At 34.1% G+C, this 11304-nt stretch overlaps 1 long non-coding RNA gene across 1 annotated transcript; it reads right to left on the bottom strand.

Annotated features, from left to right (window-relative positions):
* Positions 1 to 9095: 9095 nt before the first annotated feature.
* On the bottom strand, positions 9096 to 10325 carry LOC122090094. The gene is made up of 3 exons (XR_006143413.1): positions 10179 to 10325; positions 9886 to 10015; positions 9096 to 9684 (listed from the first exon to the last, which is right to left on the bottom strand). It is a non-coding gene; the product is annotated as an uncharacterized LOC122090094 (long non-coding RNA).
* Between the last annotated feature and the right edge of the window lie 979 nt (positions 10326 to 11304).

Genomic DNA, 11304 nt, shown 5'->3' with positions numbered 1-11304 from the left:
GGCACTTGTGCTTCACTTAAATCACCACCACACCCATGGCCTGACCATTTAAACAAGTATGAGCAAACCAATTTTTCTGTTTCCCCAATTTCCTTTTGTGTGGGTTCCCCAAGGAGAGTAATCAGGCACCAGCCAATACAAACCAGAACAGAACTGATCCCTAATCATATTTCTGCAGTTATTAACTTAAAAATGAGCTAAGACTCCTGAAATACCCTTTAGTACTGCCATCAACCGAAGTTGATGCTTCATTTCTCGAATAATTCGACGACAAATTAGATCCATTCTTCTAATCAGTTTTGTCTGACATAGACAATCAAGCCCATGAAAGGAGCCGTAAAAATGCTTCAAACCACTGAAACCTATTAAAAATCAATGTCTCAACAAGCAGGAAAGAAGATACTAGATTTTTGGATGATCCCACCAATTGCATGTGTTTCCTCCAAAGATAATGTCTTCAGCCAAGGAAGTTTTATTTTCATTAGAAGGTACCAACTTACACCTTAACTTTAATACAGTTGGAGATTCTGGTGAGAATATTCTCAATAGCAAACTATAACTAAACTTCACATGTTTCGTCAAAAAATTGCTGAACTTGTATAGAAGTATTAGCTGACATGTTGAGAGCTATCTCTTCAAGGTTGCCTTTTGTTGCAAATTTTATCCATGAAGAATATATTTTGAAATTTCTAAGACTCAGACACTTAATGCATAGCTTGAACTTCTGAATGTTCACCTGCGTGCATTGCTGCAGTGAATTTTCTACATAACTATCAATGCTTTACAAGAAGACCAGAAGGTCTCATCAGTATCTAGAACAGGGAAGGAAGCCCAAACACTTTGTTATCTTTTTGTTCCATCTTCTTCTTCCATGGTCTCTTTCCAAGATGGTGATGGTAAAATTTCTTTCCAAAAATTAATAGAAGCATGAAGTTCTCGAACCTTGGCAAGTTCCCATGACCTCCTCCTACAACCCCAAATCTTAGCACTGTATGGAAGAGATGGTGATCTTCCTTCCCTAATGGATATACTTTCTTGAAACTGAAGCTTCAGAGAAAGATAGAGAGAACATGGCAGCAAAACTGAGAAGACTTCAGTTTCTTAGGAGTCAGAAACTCAGAAGAGAAGAGATGCAGCAGTGGCATTTTTTAAAGCTGGACGTTTTTTCTCCAACTCCCGCCACAAGTAAAATAGCGTTGGTTGTCCACTTGCCCTTGCCTGTAAGGGAAAAAGATGGTAAAACACAAATTTTGTGTCTAAAATCCCTTTGTAATAAAAAAAAAATGAAAATGTGTTTTTTGGGTGGATTGTGGCTCTGCGCGTGTGCAGGGCCAATGGAAACACACAAGTTAGCATCAATTGAACGTAATTTTGGATTCATGGGATGGGGTGGTCATTTTGCCCCACATATGCCTCGGCACAAGTGCTACAATCCCCATAGAAACCATTTTTTCTTTAAACCTTTTCTATTAAAATATATGTTTTTTCCAGAAAAAAAAAATTACTGGAAAGTAAGTTAATGCTATACTCACCCTAAACTTTGGTAAATCGTTGATTCGATGTGGCTTGCCTCCATTACTATCATAGGCTTTTGGTACTACGCCTCTGAACTCTTGGCATGTTGGTGCAGTAGCATTTGTTGTCTTATTGTTCATTTTTAATTCTTTCATTAAATTGGAAAAAAAAAAGTTTATTTATATTCCTAATTGTTTTATTATAGGAAAAATAAAATATTTTCTTAAATAAGTAATCCCTTTTATGGACAATACACATGTAAACACAAACACAAATGTGTGTGTGTGTGCATGAGAGAGAGAGAGAGAGAGAGAGAGAGAGAGAGAGAGAGACGATCTCCTACATATGCTGCATTTGCTAGCTGCATACACATTTCTTAGTTTTCATAGTGTGTAGGAGAATTTGAGTAATAAAAACAATCGTTTTTTTTGTTGATGGTGAAAACAATTCTTCAAGGTGGCCTAGGAACCAAAAGTGTTTTAGGCTCTAAACATGATGAACAAACCATCTAGCATGATCACCTTATATAGAGGCAATAGAAAGTGGTAACCAACTAACCCATATGTTAGTGTTTTCAATTTATATCCTCTTAAAACCTACAGTCATGACCAATTAAGGGTGTTAGTCGGTTCGATTTCTATTTAAATGGTTTGGTTCAGTTCGGTTCACATATATTTTGGTTGAAACCATAATCGTACCATTTACTAAACAGTTACACTTTCTAAAACCACAACCATTTAGTAAATGATTTTGATTTTCACGGTTTTTAAACGGTTTCAGTTTCACAGTTTTAAAAGGTTTCAGTTTCGATAAATTCCATACGGTTTCAAAACGGTTAGCAATCGGTTTGCTATTTTATTTACATGTTTACTAAAATTTGCTTTTGGTGATAAACGATTCAATCTTGAGAATGTGAAATGCAAACTATTATGTTTTATTAAAACACCCAAATAACTAAGTAAAAGAAAATATTTTGATAGAAAATAGTCTCAAGCGCATCTAACATGTCAGTAAGTAATGCTTACAACAAAGATTTTCTTCTTCTCCCCCCGCCCCCTCCCAAATAATGTGTTATAATATTGAAAAATATATATTTAATATGCTATGGTATAAGTAAAAATTACATTTTTATCAATATACATTCTACTTAGTGCGTTGGATTAATTTAATCGGCATTCCAAACAATGAGCTAGCTAGAATTACTTGCAGACTTGCAGCACTCAATCTTTGAATCAAATGAGATACTAATGATATTTTGTAACCACCTTATTTAATCTTTAAACGGGTTAATTGTATCGGTTATGATAATTTAAATGGTTCGATTTTCACGGTTTCAATTCGATTTGAAACCACGGGTTAAACAACTAGGTTCGGTTTCAACCCGTTTAATTAATTGATCAGAAACTTAAAATCATAACCGAACCATTTACTGTATGGTTTTGTGGTTTCGGAATAAATGGCTCGATTCTGTTTCGATAAACAATTTCGATTACAAATTCACATCCTTATAACCAGCTCACAATAAGCTAGTTCTTGAGTTATTATCCAGTTAAATCTTTTAAAGTGGTAAACAACTCATCCATCATGAGCTGGTTATCACTGTAAATCCATTTAGCATGAGTTGGTTACCACATTAAATCCACAGCCCATTTAGCACCTACTTATTTAATCCTTCAAATTATTCGCGAATAACGGCGAACAGAATTTTACCAAATTTTATGAATATTGCGATCTGAATACTTCATTCAATCTACACATATTCTACTGCAAATCCAATACCACTTTTCACATATAAATATAATCATCCCAATGATCTCCACAATGCTAATTATAAGGATGAGTCAGATCGTATAATATTGTGCTTTAACCAGGCCTAGTCTAGCCCAACTCAAACCGGCTCTGATTTTAACCTTGATTTATATAATTTAATTTAGGGCTATCATCCTATCCTTTTATTCAGAATAATGAAATCTATTTCATGATTTCTTATGCTCAGAAATCAATAACTATGACCACTAATTCCAATCCAAATCAAGCGATTAGGCGATCTGATTTCTAATTCTTGGTGAAAGAACCAATCTGTTTGGGAGAGGCAAAACTAATATTTGTCACATGTAATTTGTTATAGATTAGGAATGTGTTTGAAATTTAAAAATAAATTGAAGTTAAATTATAAATAAAGTCATTCATACGGTATAAAAAATAAATAATTAAGAAACATGTCTTAATATATAAATTACAAGAAGTTCTTCTCCACCTGCGAAAAGTGAGTAACCGATATTCCCTTTATTGTTTTTATGACGGTAGATTTACCTTAATACCCATAAAATACGAAATTTTAATAATTTTTCATTCAATTCACTAAAAGTGAAATGACAGTTTAATCCTTAAAGTGACAAGAATAATGATTATCTATTGATGGACATAAAAGAAAGGTTACAACTTACGTTGTAACCGCGAAAGTGACAAACAGATTAACCCATATATTATTTCTTATCTTTAAAATTGAAAATTTCAATTTTTATCTCATTTGTATGTTATGTACATATGATGATTGATAGATAATAAGAAACAAGTAATAAAAATTTTAAAAATAACATCTGAATTTTTTACTCGCTTTTTATTTTTATAAACGAATAATTTTCGAATTCGAATCCGAACCCAAATTTTATCATTCTTATTTTTTTAACTGATATTTTGATGAAATCATTGATTTAATAAAACGAATTATTCTAAATAACTCTTCATCCGAATAATTTCTGAATCTGAATTAAATAACTATGATGTAGCATGAGCTGATTAGCACTTTAAATCTATAGCCCACATAGCATGAGCTGGTTACCACAATAAATCTACAACAGTATCTAGCCCATCTAGCATGAGATGTTTACCACTGTATAGAACGGGCGGGTGTTGGTTACCACTTTAATATGTACAGTCCATCTAGCATGAGCTGGTTACTGCTGTGAATCCATCTAGCATGAGCTGCTTACCACTTTAAATTTACGGCGATAACAAGCCCATCTAGCATGAGCTGGTTAACACTATAAATTTATAAGGGCTGGTGTTGGTTACCACTTCAAATCTACAACACATCTAGTATGAGCTGGTTACCACTTTAAATCTACAACCCATCTACCGTGACCACTTTAAATCTACAGTGGTACCCCTAATATAGAAGAAGCGATGGTTCTAAAACTTCGAATCCAATTGGCGTATTGGCTGGATTGGGATTGATATCCATCTTGATCGATCCCAACATTGACCAATTTGATCCAAATACACAAGCACGGGCCAAGGGTAAAAACTTAATAAAAAGTGACATTTTTATATTTAAATAAGGGTACATCCATTCGATACAATCCAATCCAGAATAATCTAGATCGATATTTAATTGATATCAACCGTGTCCAATACCAAGATTGTTCCCAAGTTCGAACCCTAGAAACAGCAGAAAGTGGTATCAAATCCATTGAAATATGATATAGCAAATCTTTTGAAATCTCCATCATCATTATTATTATTATTATTTTAATGAATAAAATGATTTTTAAGACACGCTAGAAGATGGGCTTGAACCTTCGACCTTGTGGTTAAGGGCCACACCCTCTAACCAACTTACCTATTCAAACTTTAAGATAATCTTTTGAAATCTTACACTAACCATATTTTGAAAAACTATGATCTAGCTCTATTTTGGAAAATATGATTAAGTTTTGTTGTTAAGATCTATAGAATGATGTTTTTGAATCTTAGTTGGAAATTTTTGGAAAAATTAAAGTTTTTTTAATTGAATTCAAGATCCAAGGAACGTTATTCTTCGGAGGCTATGGTGGTGGTTTCCAGGGACTGCCACCTAAGTCCCTCAACAGTTGTGGACAAATGTGCTACAGGGGTGCAAAATTTAATTACAAATTTTTATAATTGTGGTTATTAATACACATATGACTGTAGTTTTTTAAAATTGACATCATAAATGGCACATATAGCCATGGTTATCGAAATTTGCCATTGAATATCCAGGAACCCATTTCCGCCATCCTTCTGTCATTTTGTGAGAGAATATTTAGTAGTAATTTCACGAATTACATTCATTGATAGGCTATATATTTATATACACATATGCCTGTGGTTACCCATATGGAGTTCACAATGATACATAGTTGTATTATTTATTTTTTATTAAAAAATACAATATCCATCAACTACTATCTCCATCATTTTTATAATAATAATAATAATAATAATAATAAATCTTCATTACTGGGTATTTTAAGATTCTTCTCATATTTTAATTGGTTAATGATGCCTCTAAAAAAATTATCTTTTTCGTTGGAACTCCAATTGACCTAATTTCAATGCTATTGAATCTCCAATCAAAATTAGATGGCTTGGACCTAGGATTCTCAATCTTCCATTGTCCTCTCTCAATTTTCTTGTTCCCTTATTTGAAGAGTCTTGGATTGATCTATTGAGGATGAAATTTCATTTTTTTTTTTTTTTTCATAAAAAGTGAATGGAGCAATTTCTTTTATAGTTTTTATTAACATATAAACCTATCATCTCTTGGACTTCTTGGGTATTTCAGGTAACTAAAAATAGTTACATCACTTTTGACCTAGTTTATAACGTACCAGACAAACTGGATGATATATCCCATAAGATGATACAGATTTACAACACAAAAACGGAGAAATTCTGTGCATGGGGTTCAAAGGTACAATACAAGAGTTGATTATTCAATTCCAATATCACCTATATATGTTTACCACCGGAGAGAGCTAGATTTACTGGTACACCACACCCCTCTTATGTTAGCCAGCAAGAGAAAGCCATGCATATATGAGCTTCTTCATGTGGAGCTTAATGTGAAATTGATGTCAAATTTAGTCCAAGGTAACACAATCCCTCAATAAAACAACAAGGGATTTTACTAAGAGATGGACTAATTTGTTTCCTCAATCAATTCGAATGTTGAAATTTGACCAAAACAGTGTGCACACCATTAACCTATAATGGACCGATTGTTTGAATTGAAATGCATATATTTGAAGTGCAAGTATTATTTTGCTGTTGCTTTTGTTTGGAGATGGTTAAAGATACTCTAATTCAAGTAAAATTGTTCTTATTTGCTTCTTTGTATGTGAGTCTTTAGTTCTAATAGGTAGAACACTTTGACATTCCCAAAGATATGGTAACTCGAATCCAGCAAGACTCATTAAATTTTTTTTCTTTCATCTAATTCTTATAATGTCCACATCACAGACAATAATTGAAATCAGCCAGTTCATGTAGTCCTTTATGAGAGAAACCTACTGACTTATGGCCTTCAAACAATGCCAATGATGCATAAAATTTAGTAATTGTATGCTATAAGGGTGTTAATTGGTTTGTTTTCGATGTATATGGTACGATTTGATTAGGTTTACATTTATTTGGCTGAAACCAAAACCAAATTATTTACTAAATGGTTACATTTTTGGAAACCAGAATCATTTAATGAATGTTCCGGTTTCACGGCTTTTAAACGGTGTCAATTTGAGATTTTACATGGTTTTGATCGCGGTTTAATCCATACGATTTCTGAATGATTAGCAACCAGTTTGCATGCTACTGAATTTTGCCTTTGTTGATAAAAACTTCAACCTTGTATCAAATTCAATGAGCAATGAGACATTGAAGTGACAATGTTTTAACTACATAACTATATAGTAGGAATAAAATATTGAATAGGCTATTGGACAACCTCTATGGTCCTTTCTTTCCTAAATTAAACTCATCGTGTTATGTTTACAAGAAACTCATTATTGTAGTAAGTCATATACGGTTTAAACGGGTTGGTATTGAGTGTATTGACGGTGTAAATAGTTTAGTTATGAAGGTGTTAATTCAGTTTGAAACCGTGGGTTAAACGGTTCAAAACCGAACCATTTAATTCATCGGTCTGAAAATTGAGACCAAAATCAAATCATTTATATTAAATGGCTTCACGGTTTCAGTGTAAATGACTTGGTTCTTTTTCGATAAACGATTTTGATTTCAAATTAACATCCTTAGTATGCAAGGTACAAAGGGCAGACGCACAATGTGCTAATTAGTAATTCAGCTAAGATCACGAGTCTAGTTGTTTCCGAACATTGGATTTTCTAGGGTATTGGGGAGATCACAAGTTTTTCGGGGACAGGTTTCAAAAATTTCTGATGCGGATCAGAATCAGCAGGGACCGATTCAATCCTTGCTGAATTGGCCATGACGATCCCGATTTCGGCTACTATGAAAAAAAGACCAATTCTAGGGTTTTCAGACTGGATTGCTGGTTTTCAAATTAATGGCCTATCTTATATAGTGTTTTTGGGATCGACTTTGACTCAATCTGTGATTTTGAGTTAATAATCCTTGGTTGAATCGGTTGATTCTATATCCGATCCAGAACGGTCATTGGAATCTTATCTAATGAGATGAAAAGTAGTAATACTTAAACCATGGTTTTTCAGTCGCTGTATACAAAGTGGAAAAGTAAGAATCAAGAAGTGTGGGCTGTGTTGGGTCTAAGGTCTATCATGGAAACCCCAGGCCCGATTCTGACCCAAGCTTAAAAGTATTGCATGTTTGGACAATCACATCCCTCCACTTAGAAAGTTGGATCTGCATTGGATCACATTTGAATCACACCATCTATCTTCTTAAGGAGAAGTTTGAAATCAAACTCCAGTTTAAATAGGAGTATGCCATGCTAATATGCCTTGGATGATACGCATCAGGTCCAATCAGATGGCCATTAATCGTTGCATCTGTAGAGCCAGTGAGTGTATGTTTAGAGATCCAATCTCTCAAAGGTGCACGGAGAGTAAACAGAACCCATAGATCCAATGGATTACTTATTCTTAACATCTATGGGAGTGTACGTAAAGAGCCACCAGCTCGAATATTTCCAAAAAAATAAATCAATTCGTAATACTCCTATGTGTTTATGATTCTGAAGAGAGAGAGAGAGAGAGAGAGAGAGAGAGAGGGCCAAGAGAACACAGACAGAGGTAAATAAATGGATGTGATTTTTATTTCACGGGTGTTCATCTTCCCACCAAGTCTAATTGGATTTTCTTCATTTTCTCGATATTAGTTGGGCTAATTTCCTTTTCATTTAAGAACGTTTTTCTTGGCGGAAGAGGAAGACGGGCATTGTTCCGCTCAAGTCGATATGGTTCATTTATGGCAAGAACGAACTCAGCGTAGATTTGATAATTCTTCTAAAGATGTGAACTCGGCGGTGAGAGTGGTGGTGAATGAGATCAAGATTTTTGGTCTTTGTGTTTCGATTCTCATCAAATATATGATTGATTTGCATTTATCTAAAAAGATGTAATCACTTGTGCTTCTCAGCCCAATAAGAAAATAAGTGAGGTGATATGCGTTCGCCCGGAGGAAGGGACCCCAATCCACCAATCCAACCATATTGAGGCCATGGTTCTAAAACTCATACAAAAATGGATCCATATTGGAAGGATTGGATTGGTTGATTGATCCCGATCTTCATTGATCCGATCCCATACAATCTGATTACTGACAACCAGAGAGAGCTCTTTTCTTCACTAAACTTAATTTCCAATGGAAAACTATAACAAAACTTTACATGTTGAGAGCTAGGTCTTCAAGTTTGCCTTTTGAAATTCTGAGGCTCAGACTCTTAAGACATAGCTTGAACTTCTGAATGTTCATCTGCGAGTGTTGCTGCAGTGAATTTTCTACATAATTATCAGTATCTAGAACAGGGAAGGAGGCCCAAACACTTTGTTATCTTTTTGTTCCATCTTCTTCTTCCATAGTCTCTTTCCAAGATGATTATGATAAAATTTCTTTCCAAAAATTAATAGAAGCATGAAGTTCTCGAAACTTGGCAAGTTCCCATGACCTCCAACTACAACCCCAAATCTTAGCGTTGTATGGAAGAGATGGTGATCTCCCTTCCCTAATGGATATACTTTCTTGAAACTGAAGTTTCAGAGGAAGATAGTCAGAACAGGGCACCAAAACTGAGAAGACTTCAGTTTCTTGGAAGGAGTTAGAGACTCAGAAGAGAAGAGATGCAGCAGCGGCATTTTTTAAAGCTGGACGTTTTTTCTCCAACTCGCTCCACAACTAAAGTAGCGTTGGCTGCCAACTTGCCCTTGCCTGTAAGGAAGGAAAAAAAAAAGGTTAAAATACAATTTTTGTATAAAATACAAATTAGAAGCATATTGAATGGAATATAAATTTTCTCCATTTCACTAGAAGAAATGCTACCACATTACCTTTTCTTTTAAACTCTATATTTGGCACCCAAAAAGAAGGGAAAAAAATCATTATTGGAAGGTAAGTTAATGATATACTCACTCTAAAATTTGGTAAATCGTTGATTCGATGTGGCTTGCCTCTAGGCTTTGCTACTCCATCCCTGATCTCTTGGCATGTTTGTGCGGTAGCATTTGTTATCTTCTTGTTAATTTTCAGTTCTTTAACTAAACTGAAAAAATAAACAAAAAAACAAATTATTAATATTCCTAATTATTTTACTATAGGAAAAATAAAATATTTTCTTAAACAAGTAATAATAGACAATACACATATAAACACAAATGAGAGAGAGAGAGAGAGAGAGAGAGAGAGAGAGAGAGAGAATCTCTTACATATGCTGCATTTGCTAGGTGCATAAACATTTCTTAGATTTCATAATATGTGGAGAATCTGAGTAGCAAAAACTATCAATCTTTTGTTGATGCTGAAAAGCAATTCTTTAAGGTAGCCAGGGAATTAAAAGTGCTTTAGGTTCTAAAATTAAAATAAACCATCTCACATGATCACCCTTAATATATATAGAGGCAACCAAAAGTGATAACCAGCTAACCCATATGCTGACTTTTTCAATCCATATCCTCTCAAAATCTACGGTCGTAACCAGCTCATCAATGTGCAGGTCCTTGAATTATCATCCACTTTAAATAATTTAAAGTGGTAGACAACCCATCTAGCATGAGCTGGTTACCGCCGTAAACCAGCTCATCCTTGATGGTCTAGTTACCGCCATAAATCTACAATAGTACGGTGTTCGTTACCACTTTAAATCGATGACTTATCTAGCATGAGTTGGTTACCATTGTAATTCCATATACTGGTTACCACTTCAAATCTATAGCCCACCTAGCATGAGTTGGTTCCCACTGTAAATCTACAGCGGTAAGCAGTCCATCTAGCATGAGCTGGTTACCACTGTAAATCTACAACGGTCTGGTGCTGGTTACCACTTTAACCCATCTACCATGAGCTGGTTTTCACTTTAAATCTATATCCCATCTAGCACATAGTTAGCAAATTCGGATTCGAGAATTATTCGGGTGGAGAATTATTCGAAATAATTTGATTGATTAATTTAAAAATTAGGTCAAAAAAGCAGTCAAAAAAGCGGACAAAATAAAAATCGGAATCAGATTCAGATTCAAGAATTATTCGATTAAAAAATAAAAGTCAGGCAAAAAATTCGGATATTATTTTTATAGTTTATTGTATATTTTTTATTTATCAAGTTATTAACTTGATTTGTATACTTAGAAAGAGCAAATTACTTTATACAATAAAGTAAAAAACTATAAAAAAATTATCATTGAGCGATGGAGGCAATGGTTATTGTAATCTAATTTCTACTCATGAAATAGATTAGGCCCCAAAAGAGTGAAAGCAAGATTACAACTACAATAAAACAAATAAATAAATTGACCACAAAAAAATTTCACTATCATTTTGCTTGGGTTCACAAGA

Source organism: Macadamia integrifolia, chromosome 9 (genome assembly GCF_013358625.1).
Source record: "Macadamia integrifolia cultivar HAES 741 chromosome 9, SCU_Mint_v3, whole genome shotgun sequence".
Lineage (NCBI taxonomy): Eukaryota > Viridiplantae > Streptophyta > Magnoliopsida > Proteales > Proteaceae > Macadamia > Macadamia integrifolia.
This window is presented reverse-complemented; position numbering and strand designations above follow the sequence as displayed.